The sequence below is a fragment of the Staurois parvus genome, unplaced genomic scaffold, assembly GCF_062004578.1.
Source record: "Staurois parvus isolate SC_StPar_1 unplaced genomic scaffold, SC_StPar_1.0 ptg002140l, whole genome shotgun sequence".
NCBI lineage: Eukaryota > Metazoa > Chordata > Amphibia > Anura > Ranidae > Staurois > Staurois parvus.
Genome location: NW_028319936.1, coordinates 6,503,229 through 6,525,088, shown reverse-complemented (window position 1 = coordinate 6,525,088; position 21,860 = coordinate 6,503,229). Strand labels below are relative to the sequence as shown.

At 42.3% G+C, this 21,860-nt stretch overlaps 23 non-coding genes across 23 annotated transcripts; all 23 read left to right on the top strand.

Annotated features, from left to right (window-relative positions):
* The first annotated feature begins 291 nt into the window (after positions 1–291).
* On the top strand, positions 292–505 carry LOC149432545 (small nucleolar RNA U3). The gene has a single exon (XR_016309013.1). It is a non-coding gene; the product is annotated as a small nucleolar RNA U3 (small nucleolar RNA).
* Positions 506–1,230: 725 nt separating this feature from the next.
* LOC149432544 (small nucleolar RNA U3) lies at positions 1,231–1,444 on the top strand. The gene has a single exon (XR_016309044.1). It is a non-coding gene; the product is annotated as a small nucleolar RNA U3 (small nucleolar RNA).
* Positions 1,445–2,169: 725 nt separating this feature from the next.
* LOC149432543 (small nucleolar RNA U3) lies at positions 2,170–2,383 on the top strand. The gene has a single exon (XR_016309008.1). It is a non-coding gene; the product is annotated as a small nucleolar RNA U3 (small nucleolar RNA).
* Positions 2,384–3,108: 725 nt separating this feature from the next.
* Positions 3,109–3,322, top strand: LOC149432542 (small nucleolar RNA U3). The gene has a single exon (XR_016309071.1). It is a non-coding gene; the product is annotated as a small nucleolar RNA U3 (small nucleolar RNA).
* A 725-nt stretch (positions 3,323–4,047) lies between these two features.
* On the top strand, positions 4,048–4,261 carry LOC149432541 (small nucleolar RNA U3). The gene has a single exon (XR_016309031.1). It is a non-coding gene; the product is annotated as a small nucleolar RNA U3 (small nucleolar RNA).
* A 725-nt stretch (positions 4,262–4,986) lies between these two features.
* LOC149432540 (small nucleolar RNA U3) lies at positions 4,987–5,200 on the top strand. Its single transcript, XR_016309104.1, has one exon. It is a non-coding gene; the product is annotated as a small nucleolar RNA U3 (small nucleolar RNA).
* A 725-nt stretch (positions 5,201–5,925) lies between these two features.
* On the top strand, positions 5,926–6,139 carry LOC149432539 (small nucleolar RNA U3). Its single transcript, XR_016309007.1, has one exon. It is a non-coding gene; the product is annotated as a small nucleolar RNA U3 (small nucleolar RNA).
* Positions 6,140–6,864: 725 nt separating this feature from the next.
* On the top strand, positions 6,865–7,078 carry LOC149432538 (small nucleolar RNA U3). The gene has a single exon (XR_016309138.1). It is a non-coding gene; the product is annotated as a small nucleolar RNA U3 (small nucleolar RNA).
* A 725-nt stretch (positions 7,079–7,803) lies between these two features.
* On the top strand, positions 7,804–8,017 carry LOC149432537 (small nucleolar RNA U3). Its single transcript, XR_016309053.1, has one exon. It is a non-coding gene; the product is annotated as a small nucleolar RNA U3 (small nucleolar RNA).
* Positions 8,018–8,742: 725 nt separating this feature from the next.
* Positions 8,743–8,956, top strand: LOC149432536 (small nucleolar RNA U3). Its single transcript, XR_016309036.1, has one exon. It is a non-coding gene; the product is annotated as a small nucleolar RNA U3 (small nucleolar RNA).
* Positions 8,957–9,681: 725 nt separating this feature from the next.
* On the top strand, positions 9,682–9,895 carry LOC149432535 (small nucleolar RNA U3). The gene has a single exon (XR_016309098.1). It is a non-coding gene; the product is annotated as a small nucleolar RNA U3 (small nucleolar RNA).
* Positions 9,896–10,620: 725 nt separating this feature from the next.
* Positions 10,621–10,834, top strand: LOC149432534 (small nucleolar RNA U3). The gene has a single exon (XR_016309062.1). It is a non-coding gene; the product is annotated as a small nucleolar RNA U3 (small nucleolar RNA).
* A 725-nt stretch (positions 10,835–11,559) lies between these two features.
* On the top strand, positions 11,560–11,773 carry LOC149432533 (small nucleolar RNA U3). Its single transcript, XR_016309056.1, has one exon. It is a non-coding gene; the product is annotated as a small nucleolar RNA U3 (small nucleolar RNA).
* Positions 11,774–12,498: 725 nt separating this feature from the next.
* On the top strand, positions 12,499–12,712 carry LOC149432532 (small nucleolar RNA U3). Its single transcript, XR_016309134.1, has one exon. It is a non-coding gene; the product is annotated as a small nucleolar RNA U3 (small nucleolar RNA).
* Positions 12,713–13,437: 725 nt separating this feature from the next.
* On the top strand, positions 13,438–13,651 carry LOC149432531 (small nucleolar RNA U3). The gene has a single exon (XR_016309087.1). It is a non-coding gene; the product is annotated as a small nucleolar RNA U3 (small nucleolar RNA).
* Positions 13,652–14,376: 725 nt separating this feature from the next.
* On the top strand, positions 14,377–14,590 carry LOC149432530 (small nucleolar RNA U3). The gene has a single exon (XR_016309076.1). It is a non-coding gene; the product is annotated as a small nucleolar RNA U3 (small nucleolar RNA).
* Positions 14,591–15,315: 725 nt separating this feature from the next.
* On the top strand, positions 15,316–15,529 carry LOC149432529 (small nucleolar RNA U3). The gene has a single exon (XR_016309061.1). It is a non-coding gene; the product is annotated as a small nucleolar RNA U3 (small nucleolar RNA).
* Positions 15,530–16,254: 725 nt separating this feature from the next.
* On the top strand, positions 16,255–16,468 carry LOC149432528 (small nucleolar RNA U3). The gene has a single exon (XR_016309026.1). It is a non-coding gene; the product is annotated as a small nucleolar RNA U3 (small nucleolar RNA).
* A 725-nt stretch (positions 16,469–17,193) lies between these two features.
* On the top strand, positions 17,194–17,407 carry LOC149432527 (small nucleolar RNA U3). Its single transcript, XR_016309006.1, has one exon. It is a non-coding gene; the product is annotated as a small nucleolar RNA U3 (small nucleolar RNA).
* A 725-nt stretch (positions 17,408–18,132) lies between these two features.
* On the top strand, positions 18,133–18,346 carry LOC149432526 (small nucleolar RNA U3). The gene has a single exon (XR_016309005.1). It is a non-coding gene; the product is annotated as a small nucleolar RNA U3 (small nucleolar RNA).
* A 725-nt stretch (positions 18,347–19,071) lies between these two features.
* LOC149432525 (small nucleolar RNA U3) lies at positions 19,072–19,285 on the top strand. The gene has a single exon (XR_016309038.1). It is a non-coding gene; the product is annotated as a small nucleolar RNA U3 (small nucleolar RNA).
* Positions 19,286–20,010: 725 nt separating this feature from the next.
* Positions 20,011–20,224, top strand: LOC149432524 (small nucleolar RNA U3). The gene has a single exon (XR_016309004.1). It is a non-coding gene; the product is annotated as a small nucleolar RNA U3 (small nucleolar RNA).
* Positions 20,225–20,949: 725 nt separating this feature from the next.
* Positions 20,950–21,163, top strand: LOC149432523 (small nucleolar RNA U3). Its single transcript, XR_016309003.1, has one exon. It is a non-coding gene; the product is annotated as a small nucleolar RNA U3 (small nucleolar RNA).
* Positions 21,164–21,860: the final 697 nt, after the last annotated feature.

Sequence of the window (21,860 nt, the reverse complement as noted above, 5' to 3'; positions counted from 1 at the left end):
CCAGTGACCGCTCTGAACAAGACTGTGAGGTGCTTTTCAATCTTTGCTCGGGTTACCAAAAGGATGTCTGAAAATCAAAGTAGCCAATGAAGGGTGTTAATCAATTTGATGGTTTGAGAGAAAAGAATTGCAATATTCTTTTTCTTTCGAATAGGACTTGGGCAAACAGGCCTCTTAAGAATTGCTACTTGATTTGTACAAATAGTTTACATTAGAGCTTGACAAACATGTTCACCATTTGTTGAAGGAATAGAACCTAAGGTGTTGCCGAAATCTTTGACGTGTCCTGGCAAGACGATACTTTCAGGGATCATTTCTGTAGGAGCCGATGGGAGAAATGTGCTCGAAAGTGTCCAAACTCACTGTCCACGATGATGATTTGTAGGGCTCTCCTCTCATTAGGACTCCTGTTGTAGTGCTGCTCTATGCAGTTGCTGCCACCATTGGATGACTTGGTCATCTTTCTAGATGGGAAGATGGCAGGAGAGAGCTCATTCAGAGTGGTTCCTTCAGTGCTTTGTAGGAAGACTTAGAGTCTTCTTTTGTTTGCAAGACTGCTGAGTTTCCAAGCTTGTGCTTTACTCCAAACTATCAACGAGGCTTGCCTTTTTCTACCAATTGCTTCGATGGAAAAGTTCAAACCAATTGACACGATTATTGTTTGTAAGAAGAAAAAAAGAATTGGCTGGATTACTGATAGGGCGAGAGGCAGTCACCTGCCAATGTTTCTTCTTTAGCTCCCGCCTTAGGAAGAAATGCCAGATGGAAACAACGCTCATGGAACTCAAAGAAAGATGCGGGGGTTTTCTATGTTCGAAAGACCAAGAAAACATTGTCCGCACTGAGAAACCAGGCTTTTGGAACCAAAGGAAACTTGCCAGAGCATTACGTTTTGAAAAGAGGTGAAAACAAAAATACGCCATCTGTGTTGTAGTCTCGCCAGTGACCGCTCTGAACAAGACTGTGAGGTGCTTTTCAATCTTTGCTCGGGTTACCAAAAGGATGTCTGAAAATCAAAGTAGCCAATGAAGGGTGTTAATCAATTTGATGGTTTGAGAGAAAAGAATTGCAATATTCTTTTTCTTTCGAATAGGACTTGGGCAAACAGGCCTCTTAAGAATTGCTACTTGATTTGTACAAATAGTTTACATTAGAGCTTGACAAACATGTTCACCATTTGTTGAAGGAATAGAACCTAAGGTGTTGCCGAAATCTTTGACGTGTCCTGGCAAGACGATACTTTCAGGGATCATTTCTGTAGGAGCCGATGGGAGAAATGTGCTTGGAAGTGTCCAAACTCACTGTCCACGATGATGATTTGTAGGGCTCTCCTCTCATTAGGACTCCTGTTGTAGTGCTGCTCTATGCAGTTGCTGCCACCATTGGATGACTTGGTCATCTTTCTAGATGGGAAGATGGCAGGAGAGAGCTCATTCAGAGTGGTTCCTTCAGTGCTTTGTAGGAAGACTTAGAGTCTTCTTTTGTTTGCAAGACAGCTGAGTTTCCAAGCTTGTGCTTTACTCCAAACTATCAACGAGGCTTGCCTTTTTCTACCAATTGCTTCGATGGAAAAGTTCAAACCAATTGACACGATTATTGTTTGTAAGAAGAAAAAAAGAATTGGCTGGATTACTGATAGGGCGAGAGGCAGTCACCTGCCAATGTTTCTTCTTTAGCTCCCGCCTTAGGAAGAAATGCCAGATGGAAACAACGCTCATGGAACTCAAAGAAAGATGCGGGGGTTTTCTATGTTCGAAAGACCAAGAAAACATTGTCCGCACTGAGAAACCAGGCTTTTGGAACCAAAGGAAACTTGCCAGAGCATTACGTTTTGAAAAGAGGTGAAAACAAAAATACGCCATCTGTGTTGTAGTCTCGCCAGTGACCGCTCTGAACAAGACTGTGAGGTGCTTTTCAATCTTTGCTCGGGTTACCAAAAGGATGTCTGAAAATCAAAGTAGCCAATGAAGGGTGTTAATCAATTTGATGGTTTGAGAGAAAAGAATTGCAATATTCTTTTTCTTTCGAATAGGACTTGGGCAAACAGGCCTCTTAAGAATTGCTACTTGATTTGTACAAATAGTTTACATTAGAGCTTGACAAACATGTTCACCATTTGTTGAAGGAATAGAACCTAAGGTGTTGCCGAAATCTTTGACGTGTCCTGGCAAGACGATACTTTCAGGGATCATTTCTGTAGGAGCCGATGGGAGAAATGTGCTTGAAAGTGGCCAAACTCACTGTCCACGATGATGATTTGTAGGGCTCTCCTCTCATTAGGACTCCTGTTGTAGTGCTGCTCTATGCAGTTGCTGCCACCATTGGATGACTTGGTCATCTTTCTAGATGGGAAGATGGCAGGAGAGAGCTCATTCAGAGTGGTTCCTTCAGTGCTTTGTAGGAAGACTTAGAGTCTTCTTTTGTTTGCAAGACAGCTGAGTTTCCAAGCTTGTGCTTTACTCCAAACTATCAACGAGGCTTGCCTTTTTCTACCAATTGCTTCGATGGAAAAGTTCAAACCAATTGACACGATTATTGTTTGTAAGAAGAAAAAAAGAATTGGCTGGATTACTGATAGGGCGAGAGGCAGTCACCTGCCAATGTTTCTTCTTTAGCTCCCGCCTTAGGAAGAAATGCCAGATGGAAACAACGCTCATGGAACTCAAAGAAAGATGCGGGGGTTTTCTATGTTCGAAAGACCAAGAAAACATTGTCCGCACTGAGAAACCAGGCTTTTGGAACCAAAGGAAACTTGCCAGAGCATTACGTTTTGAAAAGAGGTGAAAACAAAAATACGCCATCTGTGTTGTAGTCTCGCCAGTGACCGCTCTGAACAAGACTGTGAGGTGCTTTTCAATCTTTGCTCGGGTTACCAAAAGGATGTCTGAAAATCAAAGTAGCCAATGAAGGGTGTTAATCAATTTGATGGTTTGAGAGAAAAGAATTGCAATATTCTTTTTCTTTCGAATAGGACTTGGGCAAACAGGCCTCTTAAGAATTGCTACTTGATTTGTACAAATAGTTTACATTAGAGCTTGACAAACATGTTCACCATTTGTTGAAGGAATAGAACCTAAGGTGTTGCCGAAATCTTTGACGTGTCCTGGCAAGACGATACTTTCAGGGATCATTTCTGTAGGAGCCGATGGGAGAAATGTGCTCTAAAGTGTCCAAACTCACTGTCCACGATGATGATTTGTAGGGCTCTCCTCTCATTAGGACTCCTGTTGTAGTGCTGCTCTATGCAGTTGCAGCCACCATTGGATGACTTGGTCATCTTTCTAGATGGGAAGATGGCAGGAGAGAGCTCATTCAGAGTGGTTCCTTCAGTGCTTTGTAGGAAGACTTAGAGTCTTCTTTTGTTTGCAAGACAGCTGAGTTTCCAAGCTTGTGCTTTACTCCAAACTATCAACGAGGCTTGCCTTTTTCTACCAATTGCTTCGATGGAAAAGTTCAAACCAATTGACACGATTATTGTTTGTAAGAAGAAAAAAAGAATTGGCTGGATTACTGATAGGGCGAGAGGCAGTCACCTGCCAATGTTTCTTCTTTAGCTCCCGCCTTAGGAAGAAATGCCAGATGGAAACAACGCTCATGGAACTCAAAGAAAGATGCGGGGGTTTTCTATGTTCGAAAGACCAAGAAAACATTGTCCGCACTGAGAAACCAGGCTTTTGGAACCAAAGGAAACTTGCCAGAGCATTACGTTTTGAAAAGAGGTGAAAACAAAAATACGCCATCTGTGTTGTAGTCTCGCCAGTGACCGCTCTGAACAAGACTGTGAGGTGCTTTTCAATCTTTGCTCGGGTTACCAAAAGGATGTCTGAAAATCAAAGTAGCCAATGAAGGGTGTTAATCAATTTGATGGTTTGAGAGAAAAGAATTGCAATATTCTTTTTCTTTCGAATAGGACTTGGGCAAACAGGCCTCTTAAGAATTGCTACTTGATTTGTACAAATAGTTTACATTAGAGCTTGACAAACATGTTCACCATTTGTTGAAGGAATAGAACCTAAGGTGTTGCCGAAATCTTTGACGTGTCCTGGCGAGACGATACTTTCAGGGATCATTTCTGTAGGAGCCGATGGGAGAAATGTGCTCGAAAGTGTCCAAACTCACTGTCCACGATGATGATTTGTAGGGCTCTCCTCTCATTAGGACTCCTGTTGTAGTGCTGCTCTATGCAGTTGCTGCCACCATTGGATGACTTGGTCATCTTTCTAGATGGGAAGATGGCAGGAGAGAGCTCATTCAGAGTGGTTCCTTCAGTGCTTTGTAGGAAGACTTAGAGTCTTCTTTTGTTTGCAAGACAGCTGAGTTTCCAAGCTTGTGCTTTACTCCAAACTATCAACGAGGCTTGCCTTTTTCTACCAATTGCTTCGATGGAAAAGTTCAAACCAATTGACACGATTATTGTTTGTAAGAAGAAAAAAAGAATTGGCTGGATTACTGATAGGGCGAGAGGCAGTCACCTGCCAATGTTTCTTCTTTAGCTCCCGCCTTAGGAAGAAATGCCAGATGGAAACAACGCTCATGGAACTCAAAGAAAGATGCGGGGGTTTTCTATGTTCGAAAGACCAAGAAAACATTGTCCGCACTGAGAAACCAGGCTTTTGGAACCAAAGGAAACTTGCCAGAGCATTACGTTTTGAAAAGAGGTGAAAACAAAAATACGCCATCTGTGTTGTAGTCTCGCCAGTGACCGCTCTGAACAAGACTGTGAGGTGCTTTTCAATCTTTGCTCGGGTTACCAAAAGGATGTCTGAAAATCAAAGTAGCCAATGAAGGGTGTTAATCAATTTGATGGTTTGAGAGAAAAGAATTGCAATATTCTTTTTCTTTCGAATAGGACTTGGGCAAACAGGCCTCTTAAGAATTGCTACTTGATTTGTACAAATAGTTTACATTAGAGCTTGACAAACATGTTCACCATTTGTTGAAGGAATAGAACCTAAGGTGTTGCCGAAATCTTTGACGTGTCCTGGCAAGACGATACTTTCAGGGATCATTTCTGTAGGAGCCGATGGGAGAAATGTGCTCGAAAGTGGCCAAACTCACTGTCCACGATGATGATTTGTAGGGCTCTCCTCTCATTAGGACTCCTGTTGTAGTGCTGCTCTATGCAGTTGCTGCCACCATTGGATGACTTGGTCATCTTTCTAGATGGGAAGATGGCAGGAGAGAGCTCATTCAGAGTGGTTCCTTCAGTGCTTTGTAGGAAGACTTAGAGTCTTCTTTTGTTTGCAAGACAGCTGAGTTTCCAAGCTTGTGCTTTACTCCAAACTATCAACGAGGCTTGCCTTTTTCTACCAATTGCTTCGATGGAAAAGTTCAAACCAATTGACACGATTATTGTTTGTAAGAAGAAAAAAAGAATTGGCTGGATTACTGATAGGGCGAGAGGCAGTCACCTGCCAATGTTTCTTCTTTAGCTCCCGCCTTAGGAAGAAATGCCAGATGGAAACAACGCTCATGGAACTCAAAGAAAGATGCGGGGGTTTTCTATGTTCGAAAGACCAAGAAAACATTGTCCGCACTGAGAAACCAGGCTTTTGGAACCAAAGGAAACCTGCCAGAGCATTACGTTTTGAAAAGAGGTGAAAACAAAAATACGCCATCTGTGTTGTAGTCTCGCCAGTGACCGCTCTGAACAAGACTGTGAGGTGCTTTTCAATCTTTGCTCGGGTTACCAAAAGGATGTCTGAAAATCAAAGTAGCCAATGAAGGGTGTTAATCAATTTGATGGTTTGAGAGAAAAGAATTGCAATATTCTTTTTCTTTCGAATAGGACTTGGGCAAACAGGCCTCTTAAGAATTGCTACTTGATTTGTACAAATAGTTTACATTAGAGCTTGACAAACATGTTCACCATTTGTTGAAGGAATAGAACCTAAGGTGTTGCCGAAATCTTTGACGTGTCCTGGCAAGACGATACTTTCAGGGATCATTTCTGTAGGAGCCGATGGGAGAAATGTGCTTGAAAGTGGCCAAACTCACTGTCCACGATGATGATTTGTAGGGCTCTCCTCTCATTAGGACTCCTGTTGTAGTGCTGCTCTATGCAGTTGCTGCCACCATTGGATGACTTGGTCATCTTTCTAGATGGGAAGATGGCAGGAGAGAGCTCATTCAGAGTGGTTCCTTCAGTGCTTTGTAGGAAGACTTAGAGTCTTCTTTTGTTTGCAAGACAGCTGAGTTTCCAAGCTTGTGCTTTACTCCAAACTATCAACGAGGCTTGCCTTTTTCTACCAATTGCTTCGATGGAAAAGTTCAAACCAATTGACACGATTATTGTTTGTAAGAAGAAAAAAAGAATTGGCTGGATTACTGATAGGGCGAGAGGCAGTCACCTGCCAATGTTTCTTCTTTAGCTCCCGCCTTAGGAAGAAATGCCAGATGGAAACAACGCTCATGGAACTCAAAGAAAGATGCGGGGGTTTTCTATGTTCAAAAGACCAAGAAAACATTGTCCGCACTGAGAAACCAGGCTTTTGGAACCAAAGGAAACTTGCCAGAGCATTACGTTTTGAAAAGAGGTGAAAACAAAAATACGCCATCTGTGTTGTAGTCTCGCCAGTGACCGCTCTGAACAAGACTGTGAGGTGCTTTTCAATCTTTGCTCGGGTTACCAAAAGGATGTCTGAAAATCAAAGTAGCCAATGAAGGGTGTTAATCAATTTGATGGTTTGAGAGAAAAGAATTGCAATATTCTTTTTCTTTCGAATAGGACTTGGGCAAACAGGCCTCTTAAGAATTGCTACTTGATTTGTACAAATAGTTTACATTAGAGCTTGACAAACATGTTCACCATTTGTTGAAGGAATAGAACCTAAGGTGTTGCCGAAATCTTTGACGTGTCCTGGCAAGATGATACTTTCAGGGATCATTTCTGTAGGAGCTGATGGGAGAAATGTGCTCGAAAGTGTCCAAACTCACTGTCCACGATGATGATTTGTAGGGCTCTCCTCTCATTAGGACTCCTGTTGTAGTGCTGCTCTATGCAGTTGCTGCCACCATTGGATGACTTGGTCATCTTTCTAGATGGGAAGATGGCAGGAGAGAGCTCATTCAGAGTGGTTCCTTCAGTGCTTTGTAGGAAGACTTAGAGTCTTCTTTTGTTTGCAAGACAGCTGAGTTTCCAAGCTTGTGCTTTACTCCAAACTATCAATGAGGCTTGCCTTTTTCTACCAATTGCTTCGATGGAAAAATTCAAACCAATTGACACGATTATTGTTTGTAAGAAGAAAAAAAGAATTGGCTGGATTACTGATAGGGCGAGAGGCAGTCACCTGCCAATGTTTCTTCTTTAGCTCCCGCCTTAGGAAGAAATGCCAGATGGAAACAACGCTCATGGAACTCAAAGAAAGATGCGGGGGTTTTCTATGTTCGAAAGACCAAGAAAACATTGTCCGCACTGAGAAACCAGGCTTTTGGAACCAAAGGAAACTTGCCAGAGCATTACGTTTTGAAAAGAGGTGAAAACAAAAATACGCCATCTGTGTTGTAGTCTCGCCAGTGACCGCTCTGAACAAGACTGTGAGGTGCTTTTCAATCTTTGCTCGGGTTACCAAAAGGATGTCTGAAAATCAAAGTAGCCAATGAAGGGTGTTAATCAATTTGATGGTTTGAGAGAAAAGAATTGCAATATTCTTTTTCTTTCGAATAGGACTTGGGCAAACAGGCCTCTTAAGAATTGCTGCTTGATTTGTACAAATAGTTTACATTAGAGCTTGACAAACATGTTCACCATTTGTTGAAGGAATAGAACCTAAGGTGTTGCCGAAATCTTTGACGTGTCCTGGCAAGACGATACTTTCAGGGATCATTTCTGTAGGAGCCCATGGGAGAAATGTGCTCGAAAGTGTCCAAACTCACTGTCCACGATGATGATTTGTAGGGCTCTCCTCTCATTAGGACTCCTGTTGTAGTGCTGCTCTATGCAGTTGCTGCCACCATTGGATGACTTGGTCATCTTTCTAGATGGGAAGATGGCAGGAGAGAGCTCATTCAGAGTGGTTCCTTCAGTGCTTTGTAGGAAGACTTAGAGTCTTCTTTTGTTTGCAAGACAGCTGAGTTTCCAAGCTTGTGCTTTACTCCAAACTATCAACGAGGCTTGCCTTTTTCTACCAATTGCTTTGATGGAAAAGTTCAAACCAATTGATACGATTATTGTTTGTAAGAAGAAAAAAAGAATTGGCTGGATTACTGATAGGGCGAGAGGCAGTCACCTGCTAATGTTTCTTCTTTAGCTCCCGCCTTAGGAAGAAATGCCAGATGGAAACAACGCTCATGGAACTCAAAGAAAGATGCGGGGGTTTTCTATGTTCGAAAGACCAAGAAAACATTGTCCGCACTGAGAAACCAGGCTTTTGGAACCAAAGGAAACTTGCCAGAGCATTACGTTTTGAAAAGAGGTGAAAACAAAAATACGCCATCTGTGTTGTAGTCTCGCCAGTGACCGCTCTGAACAAGACTGTGAGGTGCTTTTCAATCTTTGCTCGGGTTACCAAAAGGATGTCTGAAAATCAAAGTAGCCAATGAAGGGTGTTAATCAATTTGATGGTTTGAGAGAAAAGAATTGCAATATTCTTTTTCTTTCGAATAGGACTTGGGCAAACAGGCCTCTTAAGAATTGCTACTTGATTTGTACAAATAGTTTACATTAGAGCTTGACAAACATGTTCACCATTTGTTGAAGGAATAGAACCTAAGGTGTTGCCGAAATCTTTGACGTGTCCTGGCAAGACGATACTTTCAGGGATCATTTCTGTAGGAGCCGATGGGAGAAACGTGCTCGAAAGTGTCCAAACTCACTGTCCACGATGATGATTTGTAGGGCTCTCCTCTCATTAGGACTCCTGTTGTAGTGCTGCTCTATGCAGTTGCTGCCACCATTGGATGACTTGGTCATCTTTCTAGATGGGAAGATGGCAGGAGAGAGCTCATTCAGAGTGGTTCCTTCAGTGCTTTGTAGGAAGACTTAGAGTCTTCTTTTGTTTGCAATACAGCTGAGTTTCCAAGCTTGTGCTTTACTCCAAACTATCAACGAGGCTTGCCTTTTTCTACCAATTGCTTCGATGGAAAAGTTCAAACCAATTGACACGATTATTGTTTGTAAGAAGAAGAAAAGAATTGGCTGGATTACTGATAGGGCGAGAGGCAGTCACCTGCCAATGTTTCTTCTTTAGCTCCCGCCTTAGGAAGAAATGCCAGATGGAAACAACGTTCATGGAACTCAAAGAAAGATGCGGGGGTTTTCTATGTTCGAAAGACCAAGAAAACATTGTCCGCACTGAGAAACCAGGCTTTTGGAACCAAAGGAAACTTGCCAGAGCATTACGTTTTGAAAAGAGGTGAAAACAAAAATACGCCATCTGTGTTGTAGTCTCGCCAGTGACCGCTCTGAACAAGACTGTGAGGTGCTTTTCAATCTTTGCTCGGGTTACCAAAAGGATGTCTGAAAATCAAAGTAGCCAATGAAGGGTGTTAATCAATTTGATGGTTTGAGAGAAAAGAATTGCAATATTCTTTTTCTTTCGAATAGGACTTGGGCAAACAGGCCTCTTAAGAATTGCTACTTGATTTGTACAAATAGTTTACATTAGAGCTTGACAAACATGTTCACCATTTGTTGAAGGAATAGAACCTAAGGTGTTGCCGAAATCTTTGACGTGTCCTGGCAAGACGATACTTTCAGGGATCATTTCTGTAGGAGCCGATGGGAGAAATGTGCTCGAAAGTGGCCAAACTCACTGTCCACGATGATGATTTGTAGGGCTCTCCTCTCATTAGGACTCCTGTTGTAGTGCTGCTCTATGCAGTTGCTGCCACCATTGGATGACTTGGTCATCTTTCTAGATGGGAAGATGGCAGGAGAGAGCTCATTCAGAGTGGTTCCTTCAGTGCTTTGTAGGAAGACTTAGAGTCTTCTTTTGTTTGCAAGACAGCTGAGTTTCCAAGCTTGTGCTTTACTCCAAACTATCAACGAGGCTTGCCTTTTTCTACCAATTGCTTCGATGGAAAAGTTCAAACCAATTGACACGATTATTGTTTGTAAGAAGAAAAAAAGAATTGGCTGGATTACTGATAGGGCGAGAGGCAGTCACCTGCCAATGTTTCTTCTTTAGCTCCCGCCTTAGGAAGAAATGCCAGATGGAAACAACGCTCATGGAACTCAAAGAAAGATGCGGGGGTTTTCTATGTTCGAAAGACCAAGAAAACATTGTCCGCACTGAGAAACCAGGCTTTTGGAACCAAAGGAAACTTGCCAGAGCATTACGTTTTGAAAAGAGGTGAAAACAAAAATACGCCATCTGTGTTGTAGTCTCGCCAGTGACCGCTCTGAACAAGACTGTGAGGTGCTTTTCAATCTTTGCTCGGGTTACCAAAAGGATGTCTGAAAATCAAAGTAGCCAATGAAGGGTGTTAATCAATTTGATGGTTTGAGAGAAAAGAATTGCAATATTCTTTTTCTTTCGAATAGGACTTGGGCAAACAGGCCTCTTAAGAATTGCTACTTGATTTGTACAAATAGTTTACATTAGAGCTTGACAAACATGTTCACCATTTGTTGAAGGAATAGAACCTAAGGTGTTGCCGAAATCTTTGACGTGTCCTGGCAAGACGATACTTTCAGGGATCATTTCTGTAGGAGCCGATGGGAGAAATGTGCTCGAAAGTGTCCAAACTCACTGTCCACGATGATGATTTGTAGGGCTCTCCTCTCATTAGGACTCCTGTTGTAGTGCTGCTCTATGCAGTTGCAGCCACCATTGGATGACTTGGTCATCTTTCTAGATGGGAAGATGGCAGGAGAGAGCTCATTCAGAGTGGTTCCTTCAGTGCTTTGTAGGAAGACTTAGAGTCTTCTTTTGTTTGCAAGACAGCTGAGTTTCCAAGCTTGTGCTTTACTCCAAACTATCAACGAGGCTTGCCTTTTTCTACCAATTGCTTCGATGGAAAAGTTCAAACCAATTGACACGATTATTGTTTGTAAGAAGAAAAAAAGAATTGGCTGGATTACTGATAGGGCGAGAGGCAGTCACCTGCCAATGTTTCTTCTTTAGCTCCCGCCTTAGGAAGAAATGCCAGATGGAAACAACGCTCATGGAACTCAAAGAAAGATGCGGGGGTTTTCTATGTTCGAAAGACCAAGAAAACATTGTCCGCACTGAGAAACCAGGCTTTTGGAACCAAAGGAAACTTGCCAGAGCATTACGTTTTGAAAAGAGGTGAAAACAAAAATACGCCATCTGTGTTGTAGTCTCGCCAGTGACCGCTCTGAACAAGACTGTGAGGTGCTTTTCAATCTTTGCTCGGGTTACCAAAAGGATGTCTGAAAATCAAAGTAGCCAATGAAGGGTGTTAATCAATTTGATGGTTTGAGAGAAAAGAATTGCAATATTCTTTTTCTTTCGAATAGGACTTGGGCAAACAGGCCTCTTAAGAATTGCTACTTGATTTGTACAAATAGTTTACATTAGAGCTTGACAAACATGTTCACCATTTGTTGAAGGAATAGAACCTAAGGTGTTGCCGAAATCTTTGACGTGTCCTGGCAAGACGATACTTTCAGGGATCATTTCTGTAGGAGCCCATGGGAGAAATGTGCTCGAAAGTGGCCAAACTCACTGTCCACGATGATGATTTTTAGGGCTCTCCTCTCATTAGGACTCCTGTTGTAGTGCTGCTCTATGCAGTTGCTGCCACCATTGGATGACTTGGTCATCTTTCTAGATGGGAAGATGGCAGGAGAGAGCTCATTCAGAGTGGTTCCTTCAGTGCTTTGTAGGAAGACTTAGAGTCTTCTTTTGTTTGCAAGACAGCTGAGTTTCCAAGTTTGTGCTTTACTCCAAACTATCAACGAGGCTTGCCTTTTTCTACCAATTGCTTTGATGGAAAAGTTCAAACCAATTGATACGATTATTGTTTGTAAGAAGAAAAAAAGAATTGGCTGGATTACTGATAGGGCGAGAGGCAGTCACCTGCTAATGTTTCTTCTTTAGCTCCCGCCTTAGGAAGAAATGCCAGATGGAAACAACGCTCATGGAACTCAAAGAAAGATGCGGGGGTTTTCTATGTTCGAAAGACCAAGAAAACATTGTCCGCACTGAGAAACCAGGCTTTTGGAACCAAAGGAAACTTGCCAGAGCATTACGTTTTGAAAAGAGGTGAAAACAAAAATACGCCATCTGTGTTGTAGTCTCGCCAGTGACCGCTCTGAACAAGACTGTGAGGTGCTTTTCAATCTTTGCTCGGGTTACCAAAAGGATGTCTGAAAATCAAAGTAGCCAATGAAGGGTGTTAATCAATTTGATGGTTTGAGAGAAAAGAATTGCAATATTCTTTTTCTTTCGAATAGGACTTGGGCAAACAGGCCTCTTAAGAATTGCTACTTGATTTGTACAAATAGTTTACATTAGAGCTTGACAAACATGTTCACCATTTGTTGAAGGAATAGAACCTAAGGTGTTGCCGAAATCTTTGACGTGTCCTGGCAAGACGATACTTTCAGGGATCATTTCTGTAGGAGCCGATGGGAGAAACGTGCTCGAAAGTGTCCAAACTCACTGTCCACGATGATGATTTGTAGGGCTCTCTTCTCATTAGGACTCCTGTTGTAGTGCTGCTCTATGCAGTTGCTGCCACCATTGGATGACTTGGTCATCTTTCTAGATGGGAAGATGGCAGGAGAGAGCTCATTCAGAGTGGTTCCTTCAGTGCTTTGTAGGAAGACTTAGAGTCTTCTTTTGTTTGCAAGACAGCTGAGTTTCCAAGCTTGTGCTTTACTCCAAACTATCAACGAGGCTTGCCTTTTTCTACCAATTGCTTTGATGGAAAAGTTCAAACCAATTGACACGATTATTGTTTGTAAGAAGAAAAAAAGAATTGGCTGGATTACTGATAGGGCGAGAGGCAGTCACCTGCCAATGTTTCTTCTTTAGCTCCCGCCTTAGGAAGAAATGCCAGATGGAAACAACGCTCATGGAACTCAAAGAAAGATGCGGGGGTTTTCTATGTTCGAAAGACCAAGAAAACATTGTCCGCACTGAGAAACCAGGCTTTTGGAACCAAAGGAAACTTGCCAGAGCATTACGTTTTGAAAAGAGGTGAAAACAAAAATACGCCATCTGTGTTGTAGTCTCGCCAGTGACCGCTCTGAACAAGACTGTGAGGTGCTTTTCAATCTTTGCTCGGGTTACCAAAAGGATGTCTGAAAATCAAAGTAGCCAATGAAGGGTGTTAATCAATTTGATGGTTTGAGAGAAAAGAATTGCAATATTCTTTTTCTTTCGAATAGGACTTGGGCAAACAGGCCTCTTAAGAATTGCTAGTTGATTTGTACAAATAGTTTACATTAGAGCTTGACAAACATGTTCACCATTTGTTGAAGGAATAGAACCTAAGGTGTTGCCGAAATCTTTGACGTGTCCTGGCAAGACGATACTTTCAGGGATCATTTCTGTAGGAGCCGATGGGAGAAATGTGCTCGAAAGTGGCCAAACTCACTGTCCACGATGATGATTTGTAGGGCTCTCCTCTCATTAGGACTCCTGTTGTAGTGCTGCTCTATGCAGTTGCTGCCACCATTGGATGACTTGGTCATCTTTCTAGATGGGAAGATGGCAGGAGAGAGCTCATTCAGAGTGGTTCCTTCAGTGCTTTGTAGGAAGACTTAGAGTCTTCTTTTGTTTGCAAGACAGCTGAGTTTCCAAGCTTGTGCTTTACTCCAAACTATCAACGAGGCTTGCCTTTTTCTACCAATTGCTTCGATGGAAAAGTTCAAACCAATTGACACGATTATTGTTTGTAAGAAGAAGAAAAGAATTGGCTGGATTACTGATAGGGCGAGAGGCAGTCACCTGCCAATGTTTCTTCTTTAGCTCCCGCCTTAGGAAGAAATGCCAGATGGAAACAACGTTCATGGAACTCAAAGAAAGATGCGGGGGTTTTCTATGTTCGAAAGACCAAGAAAACATTGTCCGCACTGAGAAACCAGGCTTTTGGAACCAAAGGAAACTTGCCAGAGCATTACGTTTTGAAAAGAGGTGAAAACAAAAATACGCCATCTGTGTTGTAGTCTCGCCAGTGACCGCTCTGAACAAGACTGTGAGGTGCTTTTCAATCTTTGCTCGGGTTACCAAAAGGATGTCTGAAAATCAAAGTAGCCAATGAAGGGTGTTAATCAATTTGATGGTTTGAGAGAAAAGAATTGCAATATTCTTTTTCTTTCGAATAGGACTTGGGCAAACAGGCCTCTTAAGAATTGCTACTTGATTTGTACAAATAGTTTACATTAGAGCTTGACAAACATGTTCACCATTTGTTGAAGGAATAGAACCTAAGGTGTTGCCGAAATCTTTGACGTGTCCTGGCAAGACGATACTTTCAGGGATCATTTCTGTAGGAGCCGATGGGAGAAATGTGCTCGAAAGTGGCCAAACTCACTGTCCACGATGATGATTTGTAGGGCTCTCCTCTCATTAGGACTCCTGTTGTAGTGCTGCTCTATGCAGTTGCTGCCACCATTGGATGACTTGGTCATCTTTCTAGATGGGAAGATGGCAGGAGAGAGCTCATTCAGAGTGGTTCCTTCAGTGCTTTGTAGGAAGACTTAGAGTCTTCTTTTGTTTGCAAGACAGCTGAGTTTCCAAGCTTGTGCTTTACTCCAAACTATCAACGAGGCTTGCCTTTTTCTACCAATTGCTTCGATGGAAAAGTTCAAACCAATTGACACGATTATTGTTTGTAAGAAGAAAAAAAGAATTGGCTGGATTACTGATAGGGCGAGAGGCAGTCACCTGCCAATGTTTCTTCTTTAGCTCCCGCCTTAGGAAGAAATGCCAGATGGAAACAACGCTCATGGAACTCAAAGAAAGATGCGGGGGTTTTCTATGTTCGAAAGACCAAGAAAACATTGTCCGCACTGAGAAACCAGGCTTTTGGAACCAAAGGAAACTTGCCAGAGCATTACGTTTTGAAAAGAGGTGAAAACAAAAATACGCCATCTGTGTTGTAGTCTCGCCAGTGACCGCTCTGAACAAGACTGTGAGGTGCTTTTCAATCTTTGCTCGGGTTACCAAAAGGATGTCTGAAAATCAAAGTAGCCAATGAAGGGTGTTAATCAATTTGATGGTTTGAGAGAAAAGAATTGCAATATTCTTTTTCTTTCGAATAGGACTTGGGCAAACAGGCCTCTTAAGAATTGCTACTTGATTTGTACAAATAGTTTACATTAGAGCTTGACAAACATGTTCACCATTTGTTGAAGGAATAGAACCTAAGGTGTTGCCGAAATCTTTGACGTGTCCTGGCAAGACGATACTTTCAGGGATCATTTCTGTAGGAGCCGATGGGAGAAATGTGCTCGAAAGTGTCCAAACTCACTGTCCACGATGATGATTTGTAGGGCTCTCCTCTCATTAGGACTCCTGTTGTAGTGCTGCTCTATGCAGTTGCAGCCACCATTGGATGACTTGGTCATCTTTCTAGATGGGAAGATGGCAGGAGAGAGCTCATTCAGAGTGGTTCCTTCAGTGCTTTGTAGGAAGACTTAGAGTCTTCTTTTGTTTGCAAGACAGCTGAGTTTCCAAGCTTGTGCTTTACTCCAAACTATCAACGAGGCTTGCCTTTTTCTACCAATTGCTTCGATGGAAAAGTTCAAACCAATTGACACGATTATTGTTTGTAAGAAGAAAAAAAGAATTGGCTGGATTACTGATAGGGCGAGAGGCAGTCACCTGCCAATGTTTCTTCTTTAGCTCCCGCCTTAGGAAGAAATGCCAGATGGAAACAACGCTCATGGAACTCAAAGAAAGATGCGGGGGTTTTCTATGTTCGAAAGACCAAGAAAACATTGTCCGCACTGAGAAACCAGGCTTTTGGAACCAAAGGAAACTTGCCAGAGCATTACGTTTTGAAAAGAGGTGAAAACAAAAATACGCCATCTGTGTTGTAGTCTCGCCAGTGACCGCTCTGAACAAGACTGTGAGGTGCTTTTCAATCTTTGCTCGGGTTACCAAAAGGATGTCTGAAAATCAAAGTAGCCAATGAAGGGTGTTAATCAATTTGATGGTTTGAGAGAAAAGAATTGCAATATTCTTTTTCTTTCGAATAGGACTTGGGCAAACAGGCCTCTTAAGAATTGCTACTTGATTTGTACAAATAGTTTACATTAGAGCTTGACAAACATGTTCACCATTTGTTGAAGGAATAGAACCTAAGGTGTTGCCGAAATCTTTGACGTGTCCTGGCAAGACGATACTTTCAGGGATCATTTCTGTAGGAGCCGATGGGAGAAATGTGCTTGAAAGTGTCCAAACTCACTGTCCACGATGATGATTTGTAGGGCTCTCCTCTCATTAGGACTCCTGTTGTAGTGCTGCTCTATGCAGTTGCTGCCACCATTGGATGACTTGGTCATCTTTCTAGATGGGAAGATGGCAGGAGAGAGCTCATTCAGAGTGGTTCCTTCAGTGCTTTGTAGGAAGACTTAGAGTCTTCTTTTGTTTGCAAGACAGCTGAGTTTCCAAGCTTGTGCTTTACTCCAAACTATCAACGAGGCTTGCCTTTTTCTACCAATTGCTTCGATGGAAAAGTTCAAACCAATTGACACGATTATTGTTTGTAAGAAGAAAAAAAGAATTGGCTGGATTACTGATAGGGCGAGAGGCAGTCACCTGCCAATGTTTCTTCTTTAGCTCCCGCCTTAGGAAGAAATGCCAGATGGAAACAACGCTCATGGAACTCAAAGAAAGATGCGGGGGTTTTCTATGTTCGAAAGACCAAGAAAACATTGTCCGCACTGAGAAACCAGGCTTTTGGAACCAAAGGAAACTTGCCAGAGCATTACGTTTTGAAAAGAGGTGAAAACAAAAATACGCCATCTGTGTTGTAGTCTCGCCAGTGACCGCTCTGAACAAGACTGTGAGGTGCTTTTCAATCTTTGCTCGGGTTACCAAAAGGATGTCTGAAAATCAAAGTAGCCAATGAAGGGTGTTAATCAATTTGATGGTTTGAGAGAAAAGAATTGCAATATTCTTTTTCTTTCGAATAGGACTTGGGCAAACAGGCCTCTTAAGAATTGCTACTTGATTTGTACAAATAGTTTACATTAGAGCTTGACAAACATGTTCACCATTTGTTGAAGGAATAGAACCTAAGGTGTTGCCGAAATCTTTGACGTGTCCTGGCAAGACGATACTTTCAGGGATCATTTCTGTAGGAGCCGATGGGAGAAATGTGCTTGAAAGTGGCCAAACTCACTGTCCACGATGATGATTTGTAGGGCTCTCCTCTCATTAGGACTCCTGTTGTAGTGCTGCTCTATGCAGTTGCTGCCACCATTGGATGACTTGGTCATCTTTCTAGATGGGAAGATGGCAGGAGAGAGCTCATTCAGAGTGGTTCCTTCAGTGCTTTGTAGGAAGACTTAGAGTCTTCTTTTGTTTGCAAGACAGCTGAGTTTCCAAGCTTGTGCTTTACTCCAAACTATCAACGAGGCTTGCCTTTTTCTACCAATTGCTTCGATGGAAAAGTTCAAACCAATTGACACGATTATTGTTTGTAAGAAGAAAAAAAGAATTGGCTGGATTACTGATAGGGCGAGAGGCAGTCACCTGCCAATGTTTCTTCTTTAGCTCCCGCCTTAGGAAGAAATGCCAGATGGAAACAACGCTCATGGAACTCAAAGAAAGATGCGGGGGTTTTCTATGTTCGAAAGACCAAGAAAACATTGTCCGCACTGAGAAACCAGGCTTTTGGAACCAAAGGAAACTTGCCAGAGCATTACGTTTTGAAAAGAGGTGAAAACAAAAATACGCCATCTGTGTTGTAGTCTCGCCAGTGACCGCTCTGAACAAGACTGTGAGGTGCTTTTCAATCTTTGCTCGGGTTACCAAAAGGATGTCTGAAAATCAAAGTAGCCAATGAAGGGTGTTAATCAATTTGATGGTTTGAGAGAAAAGAATTGCAATATTCTTTTTCTTTCGAATAGGACTTGGGCAAACAGGCCTCTTAAGAATTGCTACTTGATTTGTACAAATAGTTTACATTAGAGCTTGACAAACATGTTCACCATTTGTTGAAGGAATAGAACCTAAGGTGTTGCCGAAATCTTTGACGTGTCCTGGCAAGACGATACTTTCAGGGATCATTTCTGTAGGAGCCGATGGGAGAAATGTGCTTGAAAGTGGCCAAACTCACTGTCCACGATGATGATTTGTAGGGCTCTCCTCTCATTAGGACTCCTGTTGTAGTGCTGCTCTATGCAGTTGCTGCCACCATTGGATGACTTGGTCATCTTTCTAGATGGGAAGATGGCAGGAGAGAGCTCATTCAGAGTGGTTCCTTCAGTGCTTTGTAGGAAGACTTAGAGTCTTCTTTTGTTTGCAAGACAGCTGAGTTTCCAAGCTTGTGCTTTACTCCAAACTATCAACGAGGCTTGCCTTTTTCTACCAATTGCTTCGATGGAAAAGTTCAAACCAATTGACACGATTATTGTTTGTAAGAAGAAAAAAAGAATTGGCTGGATTACTGATAGGGCGAGAGGCAGTCACCTGCCAATGTTTCTTCTTTAGCTCCCGCCTTAGGAAGAAATGCCAGATGGAAACAACGCTCATGGAACTCAAAGAAAGATGCGGGGGTTTTCTATGTTCGAAAGACCAAGAAAACATTGTCCGCACTGAGAAACCAGGCTTTTGGAACCAAAGGAAACTTGCCAGAGCATTACGTTTTGAAAAGAGGTGAAAACAAAAATACGCCATCTGTGTTGTAGTCTCGCCAGTGACCGCTCTGAACAAGACTGTGAGGTGCTTTTCAATCTTTGCTCGGGTTACCAAAAGGATGTCTGAAAATCAAAGTAGCCAATGAAGGGTGTTAATCAATTTGATGGTTTGAGAGAAAAGAATTGCAATATTCTTTTTCTTTCGAATAGGACTTGGGCAAACAGGCCTCTTAAGAATTGCTACTTGATTTGTACAAATAGTTTACATTAGAGCTTGACAAACATGTTCACCATTTGTTGAAGGAATAGAACCTAAGGTGTTGCCGAAATCTTTGACGTGTCCTGGCAAGACGATACTTTCAGGGATCATTTCTGTAGGAGCCGATGGGAGAAATGTGCTCGGAAGTGTCCAAACTCACTGTCCACGATGATGATTTGTAGGGCTCTCCTCTCATTAGGACTCCTGTTGTAGTGCTGCTCTATGCAGTTGCTGCCACCATTGGATGACTTGGTCATCTTTCTAGATGGGAAGATGGCAGGAGAGAGCTCATTCAGAGTGGTTCCTTCAGTGCTTTGTAGGAAGACTTAGAGTCTTCTTTTGTTTGCAAGACAGCTGAGTTTCCAAGCTTGTGCTTTACTCCAAACTATCAACGAGGCTTGCCTTTTTCTACCAATTGCTTCGATGGAAAAGTTCAAACCAATTGACACGATTATTGTTTGTAAGAAGAAAAAAAGAATTGGCTGGATTACTGATAGGGCGAGAGGCAGTCACCTGCCAATGTTTCTTCTTTAGCTCCCGCCTTAGGAAGAAATGCCAGATGGAAACAACGCTCATGGAACTCAAAGAAAGATGCGGGGGTTTTCTATGTTCGAAAGACCAAGAAAACATTGTCCGCACTGAGAAACCAGGCTTTTGGAACCAAAGGAAACTTGCCAGAGCATTACGTTTTGAAAAGAGGTGAAAACAAAAATACGCCATCTGTGTTGTAGTCTCGCCAGTGACCGCTCTGAACAAGACTGTGAGGTGCTTTTCAATCTTTGCTCGGGTTACCAAAAGGATGTCTGAAAATCAAAGTAGCCAATGAAGGGTGTTAATCAATTTGATGGTTTGAGAGAAAAGAATTGCAATATTCTTTTTCTTTCGAATAGGACTTGGGCAAACAGGCCTCTTAAGAATTGCTACTTGATTTGTACAAATAGTTTACATTAGAGCTTGACAAACATGTTCACCATTTGTTGAAGGAATAGAACCTAAGGTGTTGCCGAAATCTTTGACGTGTCCTGGCAAGACGATACTTTCAGGGATCATTTCTGTAGGAGCCGATGGGAGAAATGTGCTTGAAAGTGGCCAAACTCACTGTCCACGATGATGATTTGTAGGGCTCTCCTCTCATTAGGACTCCTGTTGTAGTGCTGCTCTATGCAGTTGCTGCCACCATTGGATGACTTGGTCATCTTTCTAGATGGGAAGATGGCAGGAGAGAGCTCATTCAGAGTGGTTCCTTCAGTGCTTTGTAGGAAGACTTAGAGTCTTCTTTTGTTTGCAAGACAGCTGAGTTTCCAAGCTTGTGCTTTACTCCAAACTATCAACGAGGCTTGCCTTTTTCTACCAATTGCTTCGATGGAAAAGTTCAAACCAATTGACACGATTATTGTTTGTAAGAAGAAAAAAAGAATTGGCTGGATTACTGATAGGGCGAGAGGCAGTCACCTGCCAATGTTTCTTCTTTAGCTCCCGCCTTAGGAAGAAATGCCAGATGGAAACAACGCTCATGGAACTCAAAGAAAGATGCGGGGGTTTTCTATGTTCGAAAGACCAAGAAAACATTGTCCGCACTGAGAAACCAGGCTTTTGGAACCAAAGGAAACTTGCCAGAGCATTACGTTTTGAAAAGAGGTGAAAACAAAAATACGCCATCTGTGTTGTAGTCTCGCCAGTGACCGCTCTGAACAAGACTGTGAGGTGCTTTTCAATCTTTGCTCGGGTTACCAAAAGGATGTCTGAAAATCAAAGTAGCCAATGAAGGGTGTTAATCAATTTGATGGTTTGAGAGAAAAGAATTGCAATATTCTTTTTCTTTCGAATAGGACTTGGGCAAACAGGCCTCTTAAGAATTGCTACTTGATTTGTACAAATAGTTTACATTAGAGCTTGACAAACATGTTCACCATTTGTTGAAGGAATAGAACCTAAGGTGTTGCCGAAATCTTTGACGTGTCCTGGCAAGACGATACTTTCAGGGATCATTTCTGTAGGAGCCGATGGGAGAAATGTGCTTGAAAGTGGCCAAACTCACTGTCCACGATGATGATTTGTAGGGCTCTCCTCTCATTAGGACTCCTGTTGTAGTGCTGCTCTATGCAGTTGCTGCCACCATTGGATGACTTGGTCATCTTTCTAGATGGGAAGATGGCAGGAGAGAGCTCATTCAGAGTGGTTCCTTCAGTGCTTTGTAGGAAGACTTAGAGTCTTCTTTTGTTTGCAAGACAGCTGAGTTTCCAAGCTTGTGCTTTACTCCAAACTATCAACGAGGCTTGCCTTTTTCTACCAATTGCTTCGATGGAAAAGTTCAAACCAATTGACACGATTATTGTTTGTAAGAAGAAAAAAAGAATTGGCTGGATTACTGATAGGGCGAGAGGCAGTCACCTGCCAATGTTTCTTCTTTAGCTCCCGCCTTAGGAAGAAATGCCAGATGGAAACAACGCTCATGGAACTCAAAGAAAGATGCGGGGGTTTTCTATGTTCGAAAGACCAAGAAAACATTGTCCGCACTGAGAAACCAGGCTTTTGGAACCAAAGGAAACTTGCCAGAGCATTACGTTTTGAAAAGAGGTGAAAACAAAAATACGCCATCTGTGTTGTAGTCTCGCCAGTGACCGCTCTGAACAAGACTGTGAGGTGCTTTTCAATCTTTGCTCGGGTTACCAAAAGGATGTCTGAAAATCAAAGTAGCCAATGAAGGGTGTTAATCAATTTGATGGTTTGAGAGAAAAGAATTGCAATATTCTTTTTCTTTCGAATAGGACTTGGGCAAACAGGCCTCTTAAGAATTGCTACTTGATTTGTACAAATAGTTTACATTAGAGCTTGACAAACATGTTCACCATTTGTTGAAGGAATAGAACCTAAGGT